Here is a 25,567-nt window from a genome sequence, read left to right as displayed (position 1 = left end):
TTTTAAAAGGTAATCTATCTTCAAATTCATGAAAGAAATTAAATGTCAACTTAGAATTTGGTACCTGTAAGATATGTCTTTTCAACTAATTTGGAAAGTATTGACATTTTCACAATATTGTCACTTGATCCATGAATATGAAATGACTTTCCTATTTAAGTTTATTTTAATTTCTTTTAAAAAATTTTTGTGCTTTTTCAGAATATGTTTTACCTTTTGTTTCTTAAATGTATCCCTGAATATTTTACCCTTTTTGATGCTGTTATAAATGAATTGTTTTCTTATTTTCATTTTCTGTTTGTTCATTGCTAGTGCACAGAAATATAATACTTTCCAAAATTGATCTACAGATTCAAGGCAATTTCTATTAACATCCCAGATGACTTTTCTTTTGTATCACTTAGAAATATAAGAGAACCAGAATAACCAAAACAATCTTTACAAAAAATCGAAGTTGGAAGACTCATGCTTCCTAATTTCAAAACTTACAAACTTCAGTAATCAAAACGGGATAGCATTAGCATAAGAACAGACATACAGATCAATGGAACAGAATTGAGAGTCTAGAAATAAGCAAAATATCTGGACTTGTTTATTTATGGTCAACTGATTTTTGACTAGGGTACCAAAACAATGAAAAAAGAGCAATCTTTTCAACAAATGACACCAAAAGAATGAAGTTGGACCAATGCTTCATGTTGTGTACAAAATTAACTCAGAATGGATTGAAGATCTTAAAGTAAGAACAAACACAATAAAACTGGTAGAATAAAACCTACAAGTAAAACTTTATAACCTTTGATTATATGGTGATTTCTTGGTTGTGACACCAAAAGCACAAATAATAAGAGAAAAAAAAAAAACCCAGATAAACTGGATGTTAAAATTAAAAATGTTGTGCTTCAAAGGGTATTAGCAAGAAGTGAAGACAATCCAAGAATAAGAGAAAATATTTGCAAATCATGTATCTGACATGAGACTTAGATCCAAAATACATAAAGAACTCTTACATCTCAACAATGAAAAGTAACCCAATTTTAAAAACAGGAAATGTTCAGAGTTGACATTTCTCCAGTGACAATACACAACTGACCAATAAGCACGTGAAAAGATGCTCAACATTACTAGTCATTAGGGAATTACAAATAGAAGCCACAATGAGATATCACTTCATACCCACTTAGGTTAGCTAGAATCAAAAAGACATTCATTTAGACGTGTTAGTGAGGATGTAGAGGATGTACATTTGTAGTGGGGTTGTAAAATGGTGCAACCACTTTGGAAAACAGTCTGGCAGTTCCTGGAAATGTTAAACACTCTTAAGACCCAGAAATTCCACTCTTAAGTGTATGCCCAAGTAAGCTGAAATATGTCTACAAACAAATTGTGTGTGTTCATATAACAGCCAAAAAAGTGGAAACAAACTAAATTTCCATCATATCATGAATGCCTGACAAAATATCCATAAAATGGAATATTATTTGACCATTGATACATGCTACAATGTGGATGAACTTTGAAAACATATGCTAAGTCAAAGAAACCAGACACAAAGGGCCATATCTTCTATGATTCCATTTATATGAAATGTCCAGAGGAGGAAAATATGTATAGACAGAGAGAAGATAAGTAGTTACTAGGGGATGGGGGAATGGATATGAGATTTGTTTGGGGGTTGATGAAATATTCTAAAATTAGATAGTGATTATGATAGCAGAACTTCATGAATATATGAAAAACATCTGAATTGTATACTTTAAAATGGTGGACTTTATTGCATATATATTATATCTCAATAAAGCTGTTCTAAAAATACAAGTGTATATGTGACAATTGAAGGTATTTGAATACTGGTTGAATAGTTGATGGTACTAAGGAATCATTTTTAATTTTTTAAATGATTTTTTAAAAGATTTTATTTATTTATTTGACAGACAGAGATCACAAGTAGGTTGAGAGGCAGGCAGAGAGAGAGAGGTGGAAGCAGGCTCCCCGTGGAATAGAGAGCCCGACGTGGGGCTTGATCCCAGGACCCCAGGATCATGACCTGAGCTAAAGGTGGAGGCTTTAACCCACTGAGCAACCCAGGTGCCCCTAATTTTTTAAGGCATGACTATGGTATGAAATGTTTAAAACAAGATCAGCTATGATTTGATTACTGTTGAATATAATTGAAAGATACATGAGGGCTTGTTTTATTTCCTGCATTTGAAGAAGGTAGATATTTGAAATTTTCCCACAAAAAGTAGGGGGAAAAGAAGGGTAACATTTATAGATAATATAATTATCAGCATGAAAAAGACTCTAGTTCTCAGAGAGTTTCTCAGAAATAATAAAAAGCACACTAAGTTGGTTGATATAAGATCAATGTACAGAATATCAATTGCATTTCAATACAGAGGCTATAATACAGTGCAAAATTTAGGAGAATAATTTGGACTTAATATTCTGTTCAAAACAAGATTTTAAAGATAGATAGCTTCTTGATTTGGTCATAAAGTAGCATTAGGTCTTTAATGCACAGAGTTGATCACTGACTAATAGAGTTATCACACTGCCATAAAATTCATGATAGAAAGTGCAAAATTGCCTAAAATAACACCACCCTTTGTGAGAAAGTTGGCAAGAATGTCAAATAATGCAGAAGATTCCATTCCCAGAACTAGTTATTATATCAGATAATCATTTATCCTTGTAAACCAAAAAGCCCAAACAAAGAGTAAATCTCAGATAAGAGTATTTGCTTTTCTCATGTAATATCAGTTGTCTCATGTAACTTAATTAGCAGTTTATCTCTTTTATGACTTAGCAGTTCTGGCTAGGAAAATGCTTTCTGTAAATCTACTCTGTCTTATAACATGTTACATTTTCAGCTTGACTTTAGGATAGGGTTTTTATTTTACATAAGAGATGAAATCCAGTGATGGGGGGGAACCCTGTAAAATATCTTTTAAGGAACATTGAGTAAAACCAAATAATCTTCTTATTCTTCACATAGGAACTCATGACTTAATTCTGTAAAAATTGCTGGATGTTAATGATTAGGATAGGTAGGTCCAGCACACATTCAATAAAATAATCCTTGCCATCACAACTGAGGGAACAAATACTAGCCTAACGGGGCATTTATTTAACTGAAAATAACAACTTAGATGCTGGCTTTTATATTTACAGGTGATTACTATAAATTCTAGATATTCATGGAGAATTATGATTTTTCACTCTTAAATGGTTGTATCAGGATTTCAATTCTAAGTAGATAGATGGAGCTTTGAAGAAAATAATCATAGTTTTTGCCATAAACAAATTAAACTAACAGGTTTGAATTATCTCTTTTGAGTGACTATGAAATATTTCCATTTCTTACTGGGTGAATTAGATGAGATGTTTATTTTTTTTATGGAACATATAACTGTTGGTAGACAAGTTGCCTTCCTCAGAGATTACAATACCCAAAGCAGTATGAGATTATTTATATAACTTATAAATAAAAATATCAATAAAAGTTTTGCATGAACTAGAGCAAATATTTAGTAATTCATAAATATGACTACATAAGCATAATGAATTTGATGATGGTCATATGTTACTTGAGAAATGTTCAAAATCATGGAAACCTTCAATTTAATGACAAAATTTGTAGAGTATTCTGAGTACAATACTTACTGTTAACAAAACTGTTGCTAGCACGTTAAGCCAGAGTTTAGTAATCTTTAATGAAGCAAGATGATAAAAGGCATTATAGATAGTTACTATTTATTCAACATGTACTGTTTGTATAAAGTAGCAAATAGGCCACTTCTATTAGAACAGATGACTTGGTCCCACACTGGACTTTTCTGATTCAGAATATTTGGCCATAGTATTCAGGAAAGCTACATTTTAAACAAACTTCCCTGATGATTGTTAAATACCCTTCTATTTGAGGATAATAGCCATAGGGAGAACACTTTGAAAATTCTCCATTGCTTTAAGGAATCTCTACATGTAGCTAGTTATCAAACCATGAAAGTCAGTGTCTTATAATTCAAGGAGAACATTTCTATTTCCTTAGTGTTAATTGTGATCTCTCCCTTTTCATTCACAATTTTATTAATTTGGGTCCTCTCTTTTCTTTTGGATTAGTCTGGCCAATGGTTTATCAATCTTATGGATTCTTTCAAAGAACTAGCTTCTAGTTTCGTTCATGTGTTCTACTGTATCTCAGTTTCAATCTCATTATCTCTGCTCTAATCTTGGTTATTTCTCTTCTTGTGTGGGGGGTTGGCTTAATTTGTTGTAGATTCTCCAGTTCTTTAAGGTGTAAAGAGAGTTGGTGCATTCTGGATTTCTCAGTTTTTTTGAGGGAGGCTTGGATGGCTATGTATTTGCACCATAGGACCAATTTTGCCGTATCCCATAGCTTTATGACTGAAATGTCTTCATTCTCATTGGTTTCCATGAATTGTTTAAGTTCTTCTGTGATTTCCTGGCTGATCCAAACATTCTTAAGCAGGGTGGCCTTTAGCTTCCAAGTGTTTGAATTCCTTCCAAACTTTTTCTTGTGGTTGAGTTCCAGTTTCAAAGCATTGTGGTCTGAGAATATGCAGGGAATGATCTCAGTCTTTTGGTATCCATTGAGCCCTGATTTGTGACCCAGTATGTGGTCTATTCTGGAGAAAACTGCACTTGAGAAGAATGAGTATTCTATTATTTTAGGGTGGAATGTTCTGTGTATATATATATGAGGTCCATCTGGGCCAATGTGTCATTCAAAGCTCCTTTTTCTTTATTGATTTTCTGCTTGGATTAACCATCTATTACTGAGAGTGGCATGTTAAGATCCCCTACTATTAATATATTCATATCAATATGACTATTTATCTTGATTAACAGTTGTCTGCTCCCGTATTGGGGGCATAAATATTTACTGTTGTTAGATCTTCTTGGTGGATAGACTCTTTAAGAATGATGTAGTGTCCTTCTTTATCTCTGACTACAGTCTTTAGTTTAAACTCTAATTTATCTGATATAAGAATCACTACCCCAGCTTTCTTTTGAGGCTCACTGGCATGAAAGATGATCTCCATCCCTTCACTTTCTATGGATGAAACAATCATCAGAAATTATTATCAATAGTTATATGCTAATAAGTTAAGCAACCTAGATGAAATGGATGCATTCCTGGAAACCTACAAACTTCCAAAACTGAATCAGGAAGAAACTGACAGCCTGAAAGACCAATATCTAGTAACGTGATTGAAGCAGTGATCAAAAACCTCCCCAAAAACAAGAGCTCAGGACCTGATGGATTCCCTGGAGAATTCTACCAAACATTCAAAGAAGAAATAATACCTATTCTCCTGAAGCTGTTTCAAAAAATAGAAGCAGAAGGAAAACTTTCAGACTCTTGTTATGAAGCTAGCATTACCCAGATCCCCAAACCAGGCAAACACCCTACCAAAAAGGAGAATTTAGACCAAATCCCTGATGAATATGGATGACAAGATTCCCCACAAGATCCTAGCTAATAGGATCCAACAGTACATTAAAAAGATTATCTACCATGACCAGGTGGGATCTATCCACGGGATGCAAGGGTGGTTCAACACTCATAAATCAATCAATGTGATAGAACAAATCAATAAGAGAAGAGAGAAAAACCACATGGTCCTTTCAATTGATGCAGAAAAAGCATTTGACAAGATACAGCATCCATTCCTGATTAAACCTCTTCAAAGTATAGATATAGAGGGAACATTCCTCAACTTCTTGAAATCTATCTATGAAAAACCCACAGCAAATATCATCCTCAATGGAGAAAAGCTGACAGCCTTCCTTTTGAGATCAGGAACATGACAAGGATGCACACTCTCGCCACTGTTATTCAACATAGTACTAGAAGTCCCAGCAACAGCAGTCAGAAAACAAAAAGAAATTAAAAGTATTCAAACTGTCAAAGAAGAAGTCAGACTCTCTCTCTTCACAGATGGCATGATACTTTATATGGAAAACCCAAAAGGCTCCACCCCCAAACTACTAGACCTCATACAGCAATTCAGTAATGTAGCAGGATACATAATCAATGTACAGAAATCAGTTGCTTTCTTATACACTAACAATGAAAATACAGAAAGAGAAATTAGATAATTGATTCCATTTACTCTAGCACCAAGAACCATGAAATGCCTGGGAATAAATCTAACCAAAGAGGTAAAGGATCTGTACTCAAGGAACTACAGAACACTCACAAGAGAAATTAAAGAAGACACAAAAAGATGGAAGAGCATTCCATGCTCATGGATCAGAAGGATAAACATTGTTAAAATGTCTATACTGCCTAGAGCAATCTATACTTTCAATGCCATCCCGATCAAAATTCCACGAACATTTTTCAAAGAGCTGGACCAAAAAATCCTAAAATTTGTATGGAACCAGAAGAGACACCGAATTACTAAGGATATGTTGAAAAAGAAAAACAAAACTGGGGGCATCACGTTGCCTGATTTTAAGCTTTACTACAAAGCTGTGATCACTAAGACAGCATGGTACTGGCACAAAAACAGACACAGAGACCAGTGGAACAGAGTAGAGAGCCCAGATATGGACCCACAATTCTATGGTCAAATAATCTTCGACAAAGCAGGAAAAAATGTCCAATGGAAAAAAGACAGTTTCTTCAATAAATGGTGCTGGGAAAATTGGACAGCTACGTATAGAAGAATGAAACTCTACCATTCTCTTACACCATACACAAAGATAAATTCAAAATGGATAAAAGACCTCAATGTGAGGCAGGAATCTATCAAAATCCTAGAGGAGAACATAGGCAGTAACCTCTTTGACATCGGCCACAGCAACTTCTTTCAAGATATGTCTCCAAAGGGAAAGGAAACAAAAGCTAAAATGAACTTTTGGGACTTCATCAAGATCAAAAGCTTCTGCATAGCCAAGGAAACTGTCAACAAAACAAAGAGGCAACCCAAGGAATGGGAGAAGATATTTGGAAATGATACTACAGACAAAGAGCTGATATCCAAGATCTATAAAGAACTCCTCAAACTCAACACTCAAAAAACAGATAATCACGTCAAAAAATGGGCAGAAGACACGAACAGAAACTTCTCCAAAGAAGACATACAAGTGGCTAACAGACACCTGAAAAAATGTTCATCATCATTAGCCATCAGAGAGATTCAAATCAAAACCACATTGAGATACCACCTTACACAAGTTAGAATGGCCAAAATTAACAAGACAGTAAACAACAAGTGTTGGAGAGGATGTAGAGAAAGGGGAACCCTCTTAATACTGTTGGTGGGAATGCAAGTTGGTGCAACCACTTTGGAAAACAGTGTGGAGATTCCTTAAGAAATTGAAAATAGAGCTACACTATGACCCTGCAATTGCACTTCTGGGTATTTACCCCAAAGATACAGATGTAGTGAAATGAAGGGCCATCTATACCCCAATACAGATGTAGTGAAAAGAAGGGCAATGGCCACAGTTGCCAAACTGTGGAAAGAGCCAAGATGCCTTCAACGGATGAATGGATAAACAAGATACGGTCCATATATTCAATGGAGTATTAAGCCTCCATCAGAAAGGATGAAAACCCAACTTTTGTATCAACATGGACAGGATTGGAGATTATGCTGAGTGAAATAAATCAAGCAGGGAGAGTAAATTATCATAGGTTTCACTTACTTGTAGAGCATAAGGAAAAACACGGAAGACACTGGGAGATGGAGAGGAGAAGGGAGTTGGGGGGAAATTGGAGGGGAGACAAACCATTAGAGACTGTGGACTCTGAGAAACAAACTGAGGGTTTTGGGGGGAGGGAGTGGGGGGTTGGGTGAGCCTGGTGGTGGGTATTGTGGATGGCATGTAGTGCTTGGAGCACTGAGTGTGGTGCATAAACAATGAATTTTGGAACACAGAAAAAAAATAAATTAAAAAAAAAGGAGAAGGTAATGCAAGTTTAATTCTAGCTCTGCACTAATTTATGTGATCTTGGGTAAATCACTTCTCTTCTCTAGGCTTTAGGTTCTCCAACGATAGCATGAAGGATTAAGCTAGATGACTTCTGATTAGTCTTTGGCTTACAATTCTATTAAAATCCAGTATAAAGACTCCTATGAACTAATTCCTATGCTAGGTTAAGGGATGTCAAAATTTCATCACACATAGGGGAAAAATAATTCTTACTCTCATTTCAAGTTAAAAATCTATCATGCTTTTAAATATATAGATATTAGAAGAAAGACAAATGTAAGGATATATTAAGAGAACTAGCATTTGTCATTAATTAGTACAGAGCCTCTAGAAGAAGTTTGCAATACAGTTCTGAAGTCTGGTTGCTTTCAACATACAGCACCTGGAATTTGGGGTAGTCACTAAAACATGGTGAAATTTCTATTTTTAAGAAGCTCGATTTGCCATGAGCTCTTCTTCTCCATAGAAACTAGAGAGAAACTTAAAATACAGATCTAAAAACACTGGATTAAGTTTTAGTCTGAATCTATGAAACAATTTGTTAAAATTCCATTTAAAATTCACTGCATACTGTAAACAGGATGACTTGGAAATGACAGCATACAAATATTTAAAAAGAAAAAGCTCCTGCATGCTTTCTATCACTATGTCCTCTCAGAGCTTTGGATTTCACCTTGCATCACAGAAGAATATAACACTCTATGGAGTACAACAGGGAATCTGTCCAAAATATTATAGCTGGCATGGCCCAGGCACCTGATGATCCAAATGGCACTTACATTATCACATAGTTCATAATCAAATGTTGTTCTACAGCTATTGTGAAAGATTCCTTCTGCAAGTACAATCTGCAGCTACAATCTATGAAACTGAAATCTCTTTGGTTTTAGAAGCTTGTTGAACTTTACACACAAAGGAATGAGGCTCTATGGAAATAGACCTACATAAAGGATACTAGATCATTCACTCATTGACTTTTTCTACCTTTCCAGAAAGAGGCCTATGCAATTTGTTGTTATTTGTTGGAGAGCAACAGCACTTCCTGCCATTTTAGCTGTTTTTCTTTGCATGATGAAATTAAATTTTCACTTCCAGCCTGTAAGAGCATCTTCTGAATTCCAATGTGTTGATTCAGGTGTATGATTTTCAAAACGTCTTGTAGAACTGCGGAAATATTCCACTCACATCTCTGAGCCCTGTATTTCTACATTTGTTATCTTTTATTTGATTTCAACCTAACTCTGTGCCAGGAAAAAAAGTCTGCGTAATATCTATTTGTATTTTGACAGCTTTTCTTCAATGTAGGCTGGGTGTATTTTTTCCTTGTTTGATTGTGGATTTGTAAATCTTCATTTTGAGAATGTTCATATGATTAGTGTCAAGTGGGTACACCATTTAGAAGTCTCTGATCTTTCCATGCATTTCTCACTGGCTCATTGGAATTAATGTACCAAATTCTTAACATTCATTTTAAGATTTGTCTTGATTTTTTAGGATCATTTACTCTTTTCTTCTTCTCTTACACTGAAGAATTCCCAGTTACTCTCTGTGCAACTCAAAATGTGAGAATCAATAAAAATGAATAAGTCAATCACATACATTGAGGGACACAAGTGACAACAGAGCTTGTGATGGAAGCAACTTACATTAGGTAAGCCAATAACAGCTCCTACAACTAACACATTTGAAAACGTTAGTGCCTTTTTACAATAAAAAATTATTTCTTGTTCATACAGTTGTGTGGTAAAAGTGTTCTTCATTAGGGGCTGGGTAAGTTTTCTGTCCTATCATTTAGGGATTAGTCCAGGAGACAGTATCACATTTTGCTGGAAAGTGCACAGGGGAAGAGATGCTAGAGGATAACTCCTTCTTCATTTTGATGTGGAGGTGATACATGACTTTTGTCTCATCCCATTGATAAAGACTAGTCACATGGCTCCATCTAGCCTCAAAGGAATCTGGGAATTGTAGCTCCTGTCTGTACAGATGACTCCTAGCAGCAATTAACAATAATATAGAAAAAAGCCACAAATATTTGTTAGTCTACTAGCTGTTTCTCCAACTTAAAGAAGTGAGTGAAAGAGTCACATCAAATGTCTGAATTCACACTTGGTCTCCATTATTCTCAGCTATATATTCTTTTATCACAGGCACCATTTTGAAGCTAAATACTTATTCTTCATCGCAGAGAGGACTGTGCTATCTAAAATGCACATAGCTCAGAATAGCACTTATATTTCGAACTGTTTATGTCTCTCAAAATTTGGAAATATTTAATGTCTAGGGCATTAAATAAGAGCTGAATAGTGCAGACTTATTTTTAACAAGCATTTATAAACTAACTACTTGAATTTGTTACAGTGGGTGGTCCTTTCATGATGCTGTGGCAGAAGTGATAAAATACTTTATTTGCTGTGTGAGGATTTTCTAAGTTACTTATCTCTTCGGTTCTCATTTACTCAATTTTAACATGCTATTAAGAATACCTCTTCCAGCACATTCGTACCGAGAACACCAAAACAAGCAACCTGAAGGTTTGAATTATACTTTCTTGCACAAAGAAAAATACTTTATAAGTGTCTGTCCTATTTAAGGACTTACATTTTTGATGAAAGAAAGGAAGAAAGGGAGGGAGGAAAAGAAATAAGAAGGAAAAAGGAAAAGGGGATAGAAAGGAAAAAAAGGAAAGGAAAGAGAGACAAGTGAATGCAATCTGGAGCAAGGAGCTTTTATCATGTGCTGCTTTAGAGATCAGGGGCTCTGTTATTTGCACTTTGGTATTTTCGGCAGTGCCTAAATAGTGCCTCATACTTATTTGTGAGTTACCAAATGCTTACTTGGATTGAATTATTTATATCATATTCATAACAAGAAATGTATGTTAAGGATGATGGGCAAGTGTATAATTTAGATATGCTATATACTTAAATAGCATTATAGAAAGAGGTAGCTATGTTCTGACCAAAGAAATCTTTGGAGAAAAGATTGTACTTCAGAAATTCTCTACATTATACAAGTAATTCTATAAATTTGTATTCAAATTAAAAAGTAAACATTGGTATGAATACAATATAGTAGGGAAAAGAAGCAATTAAATGGAAAAACATTTTTTCACTCCCTATTTCAGGCAAATTTGATCTGTAAATTAAAATGCCTCAAATAAAAAAATTCACTTTGTGTTAAAGAAACAATCCAGTCATTATCATAGGTCCTTTTCATTATATAATTAAATATTGCAGTCTTATAAATAATTGAATATCTTTAAAAACTCATAATCTAAAAAGTTGTTAACATAGAAGATCTACTGAGCTGCTAAAATCACAAGGATAGTCTTTTGTGATTATTACTACTTTTTCTTTTAAAAGGAAGATGTTCTTTTTACACAGGGTAAAATGAAGCAGTAATTTACAATGTATCTTTAATTTACAAAGAGGGACTGACACTTTAAATATTATTCATCAGAGAGATCATTTGAGAAATATATATAAAGATATGGTCCACATAATATTCAAAGGGTTTTAGTTTTGAGGAGTAATGATTTTCACTCAAAATTTATTTTGAGTATTAGAAATATTATCATTAGTGGGGTGCCTGGGTGGCTCAGTGGGTTAAGCCTCTGCCTTTGTCTCAGGTCATGATCTTAGGGTCCTGGGATCAAGCCCCACATTGGGCTCTCTGCTCAGTAGGGAGCCTGCTTCCCCTCATCTCTCTCTGCCTGCCTCTCTGACTACTTGTGATCTCTGTCAAATAAATAAATAAAATCTTAAAAAAAAAAAAAAAGAAATACTATCGTTAGATTCTTTCCAGTGCAACCAGTGAATGATTCCCTTTTGGACATAGACTTGCTGTCTTTCTATGAGAAAACCTGACTGAGTGCAGTTCTCCCCCAATTACTTAAAAATTCTCTCTCAATATCAATTTCTCTTCTGCACACACACACACACACACACACACACACACATCATTTTACATAAAATAATTACATTATAAGAGTAATGAAATCAACAAAATTTAACTATACTTCTCCCCACTATACCTACACTACTGAAATGATTTCTTTTGTGCAGAAACAGAGAACCTGTTTAACATACCTAAGTAGAGCAGTGCGTGTTTTATCATCCTTGTTCCTTAATTTTCTCTTCAGAATTTTCAGGATCTATGATACACTAGATATAAGTTTCAGGACAATTCACATTGCCTTAAAAGTTTTCTTTGAAAGATATTTAGTCTCCAAATTGGGACGCAAACGCCTAACATAAAAGATGAAGTATTACCCTAAAAATAGTTAAAAATCCATTTGAACAAATTGTCTACCTTTTTATTATAAGATTCAGATATCTTCTCTTAAGCAACTAAATGGCTCAAGGTTGCATTAAGTAAGTAATTTAATAATAACTACATATTCAATGATAAGGAAGTTACCTTTTTTACTATTACTCTCAATTATAGCTCTATCAATTTAAATGACAGTTACTATGTGTCATTTAAAATTAACAGCTTAGCCAGTGTTTCTCAATTATTCTGAGATTAATCTCTCCCAAGGTACTAGTAGCAGGAGGAAAATATATCTTGACACATTTTACGAGTAGAGTTGAAAGCAAATTATGTCAGAAAACGTTTGTATAGACATTTAGTATCTCTTTTCTATGTTAAGAACATAGTGTCTACAGTTACTCAGAATTAAGATAAATTAATATAAATTTACATACACTTTTAGAAAAGAAAAATATATCCAAATTAGAATCAAATAGTTTGAAATTGAAGTCAGCAATCAAAGTAAGAGATACGGCAGTTACAAATTAGTTTTAAACATGCTATGTATATTTTATTTATTTGTTTGCTTTTGTTCACCTAAGAAAAACTGCAAAGCACAAAACTGATGGGTAAGAAAAGAAATGCTTGGTGAGTTTGTATTAAGAAAAGACGGCAAAACAGGAAATGCTTCTGACTTCCTTCACTAAACACAATCTGGAGATGCTATAGAATCAGGATGTAGTTTGTATGTTCCAATATGTAAAACAAAACTGTGAGATAGGCCTGTGAAGACAGAAATGATTGGAAAATGTGGGGGGAGTGTCAAATAAAAATCTTGCATGCCATTGATGGAGAATAGGCATTGCTGGAGGTCCCTCATAAGACATTCTGAGCAGCACTGCCTTCACTATTACAACGTTAGAGTAAGAAGCTGGAGTATCATATCAATGCCCTCTGCCAAGAAAAAAAAAGGATAGATAAATGCAAAGAATGAGAAATATTTTCAGGAATATGAGTGACAAGACTAGAAATAATATTTCTGTGTAATAAAAGCATCAGAAGAGGATAAAATGACATGGAGAAATAATAATTTTAAGAATAATGTATCTGTACTACCAAGTTCAGTATAACACTGTTCACAATATCCAAGACATGTCTCTCAGTTGTTGCATGGATAAAGAAAATGTGACATAAACATATAAAAGAATACTATTCAGCTTCAAAAAAGAAGGAAATTTTGCCATTTGTGACAACAGGGATGGACCTGGAGGGCATTATGCTAAGAGAAATAAGCTAGATAGAAGTACAAATAGTGCGTGATTCCATTTAAATGAGAAGTCTAAAATTGTCAGACTCATAGAAACAGTAGAATGGTGGTGCCATTGTCGGGGGAGGAGGAAACAGGGAAGAATTAGTCGAAGGGTACAAAGCTTCAGTTATACAGGAGTAATTAGTCCTAGAGATCAACTGTGCAGCATAGAGACCACACAGTTAACAATACTGCATTCAGAAGCAGACAGGATGAAACCAAAATCTAATGCAACTGGCATAACCTAACCTGGCAACTGTACAGTCAGAATGGAATTGGAGAATCATCTGGAATTGGACAGATTTGAATTTTTTGTTGCAGTAGAACATAGTTAAAGAATTGTCCCAATCCCTCAACTATAGAACCATAGATCAAAGCTATTCAATCACTAAAAGATTTACTATCTAGTACTAGCCTACTAAAGATTTTCCTTATTTATAAGAACACTTAGGTATTGGGTATGGTGCTATTTATAGGGATTATAAACAACTGTGTAAAATGGTTGCTTTTATTATCCATACAAGAGTTGACATCTGGTGTATGCAGGCTGAAACTGCTAAAAACAATAACAACAACAAAACCCCAAACAAACTAGTATTCACTAAAGGGCATTAAGTTTTCTCCTGTATTGACATGGAACAAATACATTTAGATGAGAACTTGTCACTCAAGGAGATTTAATTAATTTTGATTCAAATGTCACTACTGACATTGCAAAATATGAGAAATGGCCAATTGGATGGGGATAAATTGAACCCTATTCCTTACAACTTAACTACATACCCTGTAATGAACACCCCAGGTGTAAACTTCAAAGACGGGTAATGGGATTGGTGTGATATGTATGATATAATGTATAATAATGAATATTCACAAGAGATCTATTGAGCTATGAAGAAAAAAATCTAACTTTAGACTACCAAGTCCCTCATGTTAATTAAGTATTAGGTACCAATTGGGAAAAATGAAAAGAGCTGAAGAATAGCTATCAAATTGTAAAGTACTTGGAAAAAATAAGCTACTAAAACATATTAATAATTTGTAAAGTTTTTATATAATGGAGAATCCTTACACGTAGCTACCAAGAATCCGTTTTAACTATGAATCACTGGTATGTGTTCAAAAGCTACTAATAGAAAGCTAATATACTTAATTTTATAATTCACCCCACTGCAGCATGAATCATTGCTTTCATATGTATGTTATGCATGCATTTTTGGACTTATTGGCTACATATAAATTAAGAAAAACTCAAAAAGAAATTAACACTGCAATGCAAATTGTGCAAAACATCTGCTACTATAAATAGTATCAAAAGTTGGAATGCTTGTGGGAAATTGAATTTAATTTCATCTTACTGAAGAATGTTGAAGACTGTGACTAACCATATGTACTGTCAAGAAGATGCACTGTCTGGGGTAACCATAGGAGGTACTGATAAAGAATTACAAAAATCATCATGTCAGAGTAAACTTAATGTAGCTGTTGATGCAAATCAAGCAGGTACTGACTGTTTACTCGTAGTACAATGATGTAACAACTGTAGCTTTCATTTCATAAAATAGAGTCAAAAATTCACTACAGCTCTGTAGTTAATGTGGGCTACATTCATGCACTTTCTTTTTCTTTCTTTTTTTTTTTCCTACCCCAATAATAAACTTCGCTAATGCAATTTTTTTTGAATTGGCATATTCTTTGGGTTGTCATTTTTAAATTCCCTGATAGCTGCAAAGTCCAGTCACCACCGAATATTTCAAAGATGTCAAATCCCTCTTCATCAGCAAAATTCTTATATATACTGTGATCCCAAGGGAGGAATGGGTCCCTGGAATGTTCAAAATGTAGGGAAAAGTAATGTGCTTGTTATTGAGCTGGTCCAGCATCTTGAGCAACTTAAGTTCAATCCTGCTGGAGACCTCTAGATGAGTTGTGTAGAATTTCCATTAGAACCGCCTTTCTGAGAGACAGAAGAGGGAACTATCTATCATCTGGTCGCTGTGACCCACCCCACCACACACACCATTTGTCAAGTTATGACCTTTGGGTGGCTAACTCCACTGCAGTTCCATCTTCCTGTATATGTCAGAATAGGCCTCCTATCCTGGCAGGAAGAGAGCCCTGGGAGAAAGCCAGAGATAGACTGTGGCAAGATCTGTCAAGTTCTAACCACACACTGCTGGTTGCCAGATTTGGAGTAAAAAGATAGGCAGGTAAGAGGGTCACAGTAAGCTTCTGGTATAATGTCTTCTCACCACCCATAAAATCATCACATACATTTTCACCTTTATTGTATCAGTGGAGGGAAATTCGTTAAAATTATCTCATGTACCCTCATAATTACATTTCTCAAACTTTACTTAGACGTGATGTACACATACTACATAGCTGGATACAACTAGTAAGATATTTAAGATATTCATATCTATAACTGATGAGAGACATTTGTCTCTAGTTTATTTTACTTATTTTAGATCTTGAAATTGTGTTGGTTTCTTAAAAAAAAGCATGCATTTTTATTAATACTCTGGAACAAATTAAATAACATAGATTTTACCTAACACTGATTTCTTAAGACATATTTAATATTTAGTCAAATTAGCTCTTTGTAAAACTTTAAATTTTGATCCATAATTATTTATCTATGCACATTTGTTGTCTCTTTTTGAATAAGTCTTCACAATTTATATTATTATTTTTGAAATGTGTCCATTTTATTAGAACAGTATAATTTAAAGCTAAAGCTACATAGAGCATTCCAATTTTTAGAACGTCTTTTGAATCAGTAACTATAAACTGTTAATATTTTTTTATGCATACATTTTTCTCTTCATTCATTTTTTTCTCCTTAGATTAGAATTGCTAACAGTTTGCTTAATTTATTAGGATTTTCAAAACAGAACTCATGGTTTTATTTATTAATTCTACTGTTACTTTTTAGTATCTAATTTAATATGTAGCTGCTTTTATTGATAACTTCTGCCTACTTGTCTTTGAAAATCAATACAATTTGCCAATAAGTCACAAAGCTATATAAAATCAATTTTTTGATTTGATAAATAAAAATATAAATATTTATTACTATAAACTTCCAGATATACAGCTTTGGCCACAGTTTATAAGTTTTGTTATTAGCAGAGTTTTGTTAACTCACAAGTCATTTGTATTAGCAATATTTTTCTCCTTTTTGAAATGAGAGTTATTTGAAGGAGCAATGCTTGCTTATGTGTAGGAATCATAGCCATTGAACTTGTGAGAGCCATTGAGCATCTTCAAAAAATATATACACATATGCACAATTACTGAAAATTTTACACATACTGTCAAGATGCCTATCAATCACCTAAGTTGGAACCACCAAATAGAAACTCACCATTAGGTCGAAGGAGTCAAGATGGCGGAGAAGTAGCAGGCTGAGACGACATCGGGTAGCAGGAGATCAGCTAGATAGCTTATCTAACCATTGTGAACACCTACAAATCCAACGGGAAATCGAAGAGAAGAAGAGCAACAATTCCAGAAACAGAAAATCGATCACCTTCTCAAAGGTAGGACCTGCGGAGAAGTGAATCCAAAGCGATGGGAAGATAGACCCTGGGGGGAGGGGCCGGCTCCTGGCAAGCGGCGGAGCAACGGAGCACAAAATCGGGACTTTTAAAAGTCGGCTCCACTGGGAGACATCGCTCCAGAGGCTAAACCGGGGGGAAACCCAGGCGGGGTCAGCATAACCCCAGGTCCCACGGGGTCACAGAAGGACTGGGGGTGTCTGAGTGCCGCAGAGCTCGCAGGTATTAGAGTAGGGAAGCCGGCTACAGCGACAAGGCCGAGGAGTGAGCTCTAAGCCCAGGGTTACCTTATGCCGGTCATAGGCTGGGTGGGCTCGGAGAGTGGCCAGAGGCCACGGAGACAGAAGCAACTGGGCGCTTTTCGCCAGGTTCCAGCAACTGACTGCTTTCCTACCAGTGCGATCGCAGGCCAGGGAGGTGGGGCGGTTGGGCGCTTTGCTCTGAGGGCGCACTGAGGAGTGAGAACCCAGGCTCTCGGCTCCTCCGGCTGAGAGATTGGGAGGCCGCCATCTTCATTCCCGTCCTCCGGAACTCTACGGAAAGCGCTCAGGGAACAAAAGCTCCCGAAAGCAAACCCGAGCAGATTACTTAGCCCGGCCCCTGGCAAGGGCGGTGCAATTCAGCCTGCGGCAAAGATACTTGAGAATAATTACAACAGGCCCCTCCCCCAGAAGATCAACAAGAAACCCAGCCAAAACCAACTTCGCTCACCAAGAACAGCAGAATTCCACAGCAGGAGAAAGCAAATCTTATCTGGACAAAATGACAAGGTGGAAAAACTCACCTCAAAAAAAAAGAACAAGAGGCTGTACCAAAGGCGGGAGACCTAATCAATACGGACATTGGTAACATGACAGATCTAGAGTTCAGAATGACAATTCTCAAGGTTCTAGCCGGGCTCGAAAAAGGCATAGAAGATATTAGAGAAACGCGCTCCGGAGAGATTAAAGCCCTTTCTAGAGAAATAAAAGAACTAAAATCTAACCAAGTTGAAATCAAAAAAGCTATTAATGAGGTGCAATCAAAAATGGAAGCTCTCACTGTTAGGATAAATGAGGCAGAAGAAAGAATTAGTGACATAGAAGACCAAATGACAGAGAATAAAGAAGCTGAGCAAAAGAGAGACAAACAAATACTGGACCACGAGGAGAGAATTTGAGAGATAAGCGACACCATAAGACGACACAACATTAGAATAATTGGGATTCCAGAAGAAGAAGAAAGAGAGAGGGGAGCAGAAGGTATATTGGAGACAATTATTGGAGAGAATTTCCCTAATATGGCAAAGGGAACAAACATCAAAATCCAGGAGATACTAAGAACACCCCTCACAATCAATAAAAATAGGTCCACACCTCGTCACCTGATGGTAAAATTTATAAGTCTTAGCGACAAAGAGAAAATCCTGAAAGCAGCCTGGGAAAAGAAGTCTGTAACATACAAGGGTAAAAACATTAGATTGGCAGTGGACCTATCCACAGAGACCTGGCAGGCCAGAAAGAACTGGTATGATGTATTCAGAGCACTAAACGAGAAAAACATGGAGCCAAGAATACTATATCTGGCTAGGCTATCATTGAAAATAGAAGGAGAGATAAAGAGCTTCCAGGACAACCAAAAGCTGAAAGAATTTGCAAACACCAAACCAGCTCTACAGGAAATATTGAAAGGGGTCCTCTAAGCAAAGAGAGACCCTAAAAGTAGTAGATCAGAAAGAAACAGAGACAGCATACAGTAACAGTCACCTTACAGGCAATACAATGGCAATAAACTCATATCTCTCAATAGTTACTCTGAATGTTAATGGGCTAAATGCCCCAATCAAAAGACACAGGGTATCAGAATGGATAAAAAAAAAAAAAAAACCCCGATCAATATGCTGCCTACAAGAAACTCATTTTAGACCTGAAGACACCTCCAGATTTAAAGTGAGGGGGTGGAAAATAATGTACCATGCTAATGGACTTCAGAAGAAAGCTGGGGTGGCAATCCTTCTATCAGATCAATTAGATTTTAAGCCAAAGACTATAATAAGAGATGAGGAAGGACACTATATCATACTCAAAGGGTCTGTCCAACAAGAAGACCTAACAGTCTTAAATATTTATGCCCCTAACATGGGAGCAGCCAACTATATAAACCAATTAATAACAAAATCAAAGAAATACATCGACAGTAATACAATAATAGCAGGGGACTTTAACACTCCCCTCACTGAAATGGACAGATCATCTAAGCAAAAGATCAACAAGGAAATAAAGGCCTTAAATGACACACTGGACCAGATGGACATCACAGATATATTCAGAACATTCCATCCCAAAACAACAGAATATACATTCTTCTCTAGTGCACATGGAACATTCTCCAGAATAGACCACATCCTGGGTCATAAATCAGGTCTCAACTGGTATCAAAAGATTGAGATCATTCCCTGCATATTTTCAGACCACAATGACCTGAAGCTAGAACTCAATCACAAGAGGAAATTTGGAAAGAACGTAAATACATGGAGACTAAACAGCATCCTTCTAAAAAATGAATGGGTCAACCAGGAAATTAAAGAAGAATTGAAAAAATTCATGGAAACAAATGATAATGAAAACACAATGGTTCAAAATCTGTGGGACACAACAAAGGCAGTCCTGAGAGGAAAGTATATAGCAGTGCAAGCCTTTCTCAAGAAACAAGAAAGGTCTCAAATACACAACCTAACCTTACACGTAAAGGAGCTGGAGAGAGAACAACAAAGAAAGTCTAAACCCAGCAGGAGAAGAGAAATCATAAAGATCAGAGCAGAAATCAATGAAATAGAAACTAAAAAAACAATAGAACAAATCAACAAAACTAGGAGCTGGTTCTTTGAAAGAATTAATAAGATTGACAAACCCCTGGCCAGACTTATCAAAAAGAAAAGAGAAAGGATGCAAATAAATAAAATCATGAATGAAAGAGGAGAGATCACAACCAACACCAAAGAAATACAAACAATTAAAAGAACATACTACGAGCAACTCTACGCCAACACATTTGACAATCTGAAAGAAATGGATATATTTCTAGAGCCATATAAACTAGCACAACTGAAACAAGAAAAAATAGATAACCTGAACAGACCCATAATCATTAAGGAGATTGAAACGGTCATCAAAAATCTCCAAACAAACAAAAGTCCAGGACCAGATGGCTTCCCAGGGGAATTCTACCAAACATTTAAAGAAGAATTAATTCCTATTCTCCTGAAACTGTTCCAAAAAATAGAAATGGAAGGAAAACTTCCAAACTCATTCTATGAGGCCAGCATCACCTTGATCCCAAAACCAGACAAGGATCTCACCAAAAAAGAGAATTACAGACCAATATCCTTGATGAATACAGATGCAAAAATTCTCACCAAAATACTGGCCAATAGGATCCCACAGTACATTAAAAGGATTATTCACCATGACCAAGTGGGATTTATTCCAGGGCTGCAAGGTTGGTTCAACATCCGCAAATCCATCAATGTGATACAATACATTAATAAAAGAAAGAACAAGAACCATATGATACTCTCAATAGATGCTGAAAATGCGTTTGACAAAGTGCAACATCCCTTCCTGATTAAAACTCTTCAATTGTAGGGAGAGAAGGCACATACCTCAATATTATCAAAGCCATCTATGAAAAACCCACCGCAAATATCATTCTCAATGGAGAAAAACTGAAAGCTTTTCCGCTAAGGTCAGGAACACGACCAGGATGTCCGTTATCACCACTGCTGTTCAACCTAGTACTAGAAGTCCTAGCCTCAGCAATCAGACAACAAAAAGAAATTAAAGGCATCCAAATTGACAAAGAAGAAGTCAAACTATCACTCTTTGCAGATGATATGATACTATATGTGGAAAACCCAAAAGGCTCCACTCCAAAACTGCTAGAACTTATACAGGAATTCAGTAAAGTGTCAGGATATAAAGTCAATGCACAGAAATCAGTCTCATTTCTTTACACTAACAACAAGACAGAAGAAAGAGAAATTGAGGAGTCAGTCCCATTTACAATTGCACCCAAAACCATAAGATACCTAGGAATAAATCTAACCAAAGAGGCAAAGAATCTATACTCAGAAAACTATAAAGTCCTCATGAAAGAAATTGAGGAAGACACAAAGAAATGGAAAAATATTCCATGCTCATGGATTGGAAGAACAAATATTGTGAAAATGTCTATTCTACCTAAAGCAATCTACACATTTAATGCAATCCCTATCAAAATCCCATCCATTTTTTTTTAAAGAAATAGAACAAATAATCCTAAAATTCATATGGATCCAGAAAAGACCTCGAATAGCCAAAGGAATATTGAAAAAGAAAGCCAAAGTCGGTGGCATCACAATTCCAGACTTCAAGCTCTATTACAAAGCTGTCATCATCAAGACAGTATGGTACTGGCACAAAAACAGACATATAGACCAATGGAACAGAATAGAGAGCCCAGAAATAGACCCTCAACTCTATGGTCAACTAATCTTCGACAAAGCAGGAAAGAATATCCAATGGAAAAAAGACAGCCTCTTCAACAAATGGTGCTGGGAAAATTGGACAGCCACATGCAAAAAAATGAAATTGGACTATTTCCTTACACCACACACGAAAATAGACTCAAAATGGATGAAGGACCTCAATGTGCGAAAGGAATCTATCAAAATCCTTGAGGACAATGCAGGCAGCAACCTCTTTGACCTCAACCGCAGCAACTTCTTCCTAGGAACATCGCCAAAGGCAACAGAAGCAAGGGCAAAAATGAACTATTGGGATTTCATCAAGATCAAAAGCTTTTGCACAGCAGAGGAAACAGTGAACAAAACCAAAAGACAACTGACAGAATGGGAGAAGATATTTGCAAACGACATATCAGATAAAGGGCTACTATCCAAAATCTATAAAGAACTTATCAAACTCAATACCCAAAGAACAAATAATCCAGTCAAGAAATGGGCAGAGGACATGAACAGACATTTCTGCAAAGAAGACATCCAGATGGCCAACAGACACATGAAAAAATGCTCCACATCACTCGGCATCAGGGAAATACAAATCAAAACCACAATGAGATACCACCTCACACCAGTCAGAATGGCTAAAATTAACAAGTCAAGAAATGACAGATGCTGGCGAGGATGTGCAGAGAGGGAAACCCTCCTACACTGCTGGTGGGAATGCAAGCTGGTGCAACTCTGGAAAACAGTGTGGAGGTTCCTCAAAAAACTGAAAATAGAGCTACCCTATGACCCAGCGATTGCACTACTGGGTATTTACCCTAAAGATACAAATGTGGTGCTCTGAAGGGGCACGTGCACCCGAATGTTTATAGCCGCAATGTCCACAATAGCCAAACTGTGGAAAGAACCTAGATGTCCATCAACAGATGAATGGATAAAGAAGAAGTGATATATATACACAATGGAATACTATGCAGTCATCAAAAGACATGAACTCTTGCCATTTGTGATGACATGGATGGAACTAGAGGGTATCATGCTTAGCGAAATAAGTCTATCGGAGAAAGACAACTATCATATGATCTCTTTGATATGAGGAAGTGGAGATGCAATGCTGGGGGGGATTGGGGGGAGGTAGGAAAAGAAAAAATGGAAAGATGGGATTGCGAGGGAGACAAACCATAAAAGACTCAATCTCAAAAAAAAGACTGAGGGTTGCTCGGGGGAGGGGGGACGGGAGAGGGTGGTGGGGAAATGGACATTGAGGAGGGTATGTACTGTGATGAGTGCTGTGAAATGTGTAAACCTGGTAATTCACAGACCTGTACCCCCGGGGATAAAAATACATTATATGTTTATTAAAATAAAAAAAAATTAAAAATTAAAAATTAAAAAAAAAGAAACTCACCATTAAAATAACCTTTAACAAAAAAATAATAAAATAAAATAACCTTTAACAATTTCTTTATAATTATACTGTATTTGGTTCTTTTTTTCATTATTCACATTTATCTGATTTTTGTTATAAGGTTTGTTAATTTCTCTCTTGAGGATTATATTAATTAGTGGTTATTTGAAAAGAGATACATTTTCCAGTATATTTAAGTATAGATATTAAGTATATAGTATATGGTCTATGTTTTCAGAAGTTAGTTGTTGAAACTCTATGAATTATGTCACTTAGATTTATTTTATTATTTTTATCTTTTTTTATACTTTAAAATATCTTATTCTAAAATACACATGTTAAAGAAACCTGGGTTTCTGGATTCTTGGGTTTCTTTTTTTAAGATTTATTTATTTATTTGAGAGAGACAAAGAGAGAGAGAGCAAGAGTGGGAGGGGCAGAGGGAAAGGGAGAGAGCATCTCAAGCTGGCTTTGCACTGAGAGTGGGGTTCTTAAACGCATGAGCCCACAACCTGAGGTGAAACCAGGAGTGAGACGCTTAACCAGCTGCACCACCCAGGTGCCCCAGTTTCTTGGGTTTCTTAGAGTTTCTATCCTATATATCTTTCTGTGTAAATTTACGATTTCATACTTTCAGTCGTATAATCAATTTAAAATAACTGGATTTTTTCTTATAATTTTTTGTCTTCATTTTTGTTCTGATATTATTATTAATAGCTTAGCCTTCTTTTAAGTTGAATTTGCTTAATTTATTTTTGGATTTTATGAGTTATTTGTTTTAAGTGTCTCTTGTGTAGCTAGTTCATATCTGGTAGTTTGGACATTTAACCCATTCTTCTTTATCAAGATAACTGAAAGTTTTAAGGTTTTTATTCCAACTATAAGGTTTTAAAATGTGTGTGTGCTTACTTATCCTCAAGCTATCTTTGTGTTTTGTGCTCTTTGAAACATTAATCGGATTGTTTCTAGTTCCTTTTTTCTGTGCTTTTGGAATTGATACATGTTTTTGTTCTAATAGTGATTGCCTCAAAATAACAGAAAACTAGAAAAATTTGAATCTGTATGCCTAAATACCATCAAGAATAAAAATGAATTAATGCATAGATATTGAAATAATGTCTCAAGAACAATTTTCTAGTTATCTTGCCTCATTTTCTTCTCACTTTCCAGGCTTTATTAAAACAATCTAAAATTTTTAATTAATGTTTTTATCATTACTTACATGATTAAGTTTCTTAAACACCGCTTTCTTAACAGTTATATTAACTTATACATTTACATTAATAATCACTTAGATTTCCTATAGAAATAAGGGTTTAATTGTTCACAATTTTTAGAACAGTTGTTGGCTTAAAAAATATCTTTCATTTGATCTTATGTTTGAAAAATGATTTGGATGTGAATAAGAAACTTCCTTTGTTAACACTGATTCTTCAAAACTTTACTATCATGAATAATTATATTTTCCACTTCTTGCTGTGGAAGAGAAATCTGAAACAAGGATTATTTTCTTTTTCTTGAATGTTTAGACTTCTTTTTCTTTACCAGATACTTTTATTATCTCTTTATCTTTCAAATTCAGATATTCTTCTAGAAGAAATTCGTGAAATGAAAGCTTCTGTGATAAAGGTAGGCATAGATTATTTGCTACTTCCTTCATTCAGAATTGTCCTATTATCCTTGAATTCTTTTTGGCCTAGAGATTTATTTGATAAACAGAATATGCAGAAATGATGGAACTTCTAGGGCCAGGTCATAAGAAACCTTATAACTCCTACCCAGGCCTTTTCTATAACAGAAAGAGTAACAAACTGCCAGATCAGAAGTCCAACAATCCTGAGACCACCAGGCCATGAGGAAGCCACATTAGCCCCAACGAAAGGTTGTATGGGGAGAAATGGACATGTTGGGGTAACTCCATCTCACCTATTGCAGCCTTCTCAGCCCAAGACTAGACACTCAAATGAAGAAACTATTTTGCACACACCAGCCACAACAGATGCTACATGGAGCAGAGAGGAACCCTTCCAGCATCCAGATTGAAGGCCCTAGGCACATGGTCTGAGTCAGAGCTTCAGAACCATTCAGACTGCCATAGCTAAGGACCCTACCATCATGGGCAAAGATTAACTGCTCCTGCTTAAACTTAAAACCCAGAAAATTGTGAACGTGACAAAATGGTTTTTATTTTATGCAACTTAGTTTTAAGGTAGTTTGTTAGCAACAATAGAAAACCAGAACACTTTCAAATATGGAAACTAAAGATGTTTTCTTTTCCCCAAATTGAAATGATACTACCATTTCATTGACATTTGCTTTTGTTTTTTTTTTTTTTAAGATTTTATTTATTTATTTGACAGACAGAGTTCACAAGTAGGCAGAGAGGCAGGCAGAGAGGGAGAGAGGAGGAAGCAGGCTCACCGCCGAGCAGAGAGCCCGATGCGGGGCTCGATCCCAGGACCCTGGGACCATGACCTGAGCTGAAGGCAGAGGCTTTAAACCACTGAGCCACCCAGGCGCCCCATGACATTTGCTTTTTTGACCTTCACTTTTTTCTTTTTTCCTCTTTTGGTGAT

This window comes from Martes martes, assembly GCF_963455335.1.
Source record: "Martes martes genome assembly, chromosome: 6".
Classification (NCBI taxonomy): Eukaryota; Metazoa; Chordata; class Mammalia; order Carnivora; family Mustelidae; genus Martes; species Martes martes.
This window is presented reverse-complemented; position numbering follows the sequence as displayed.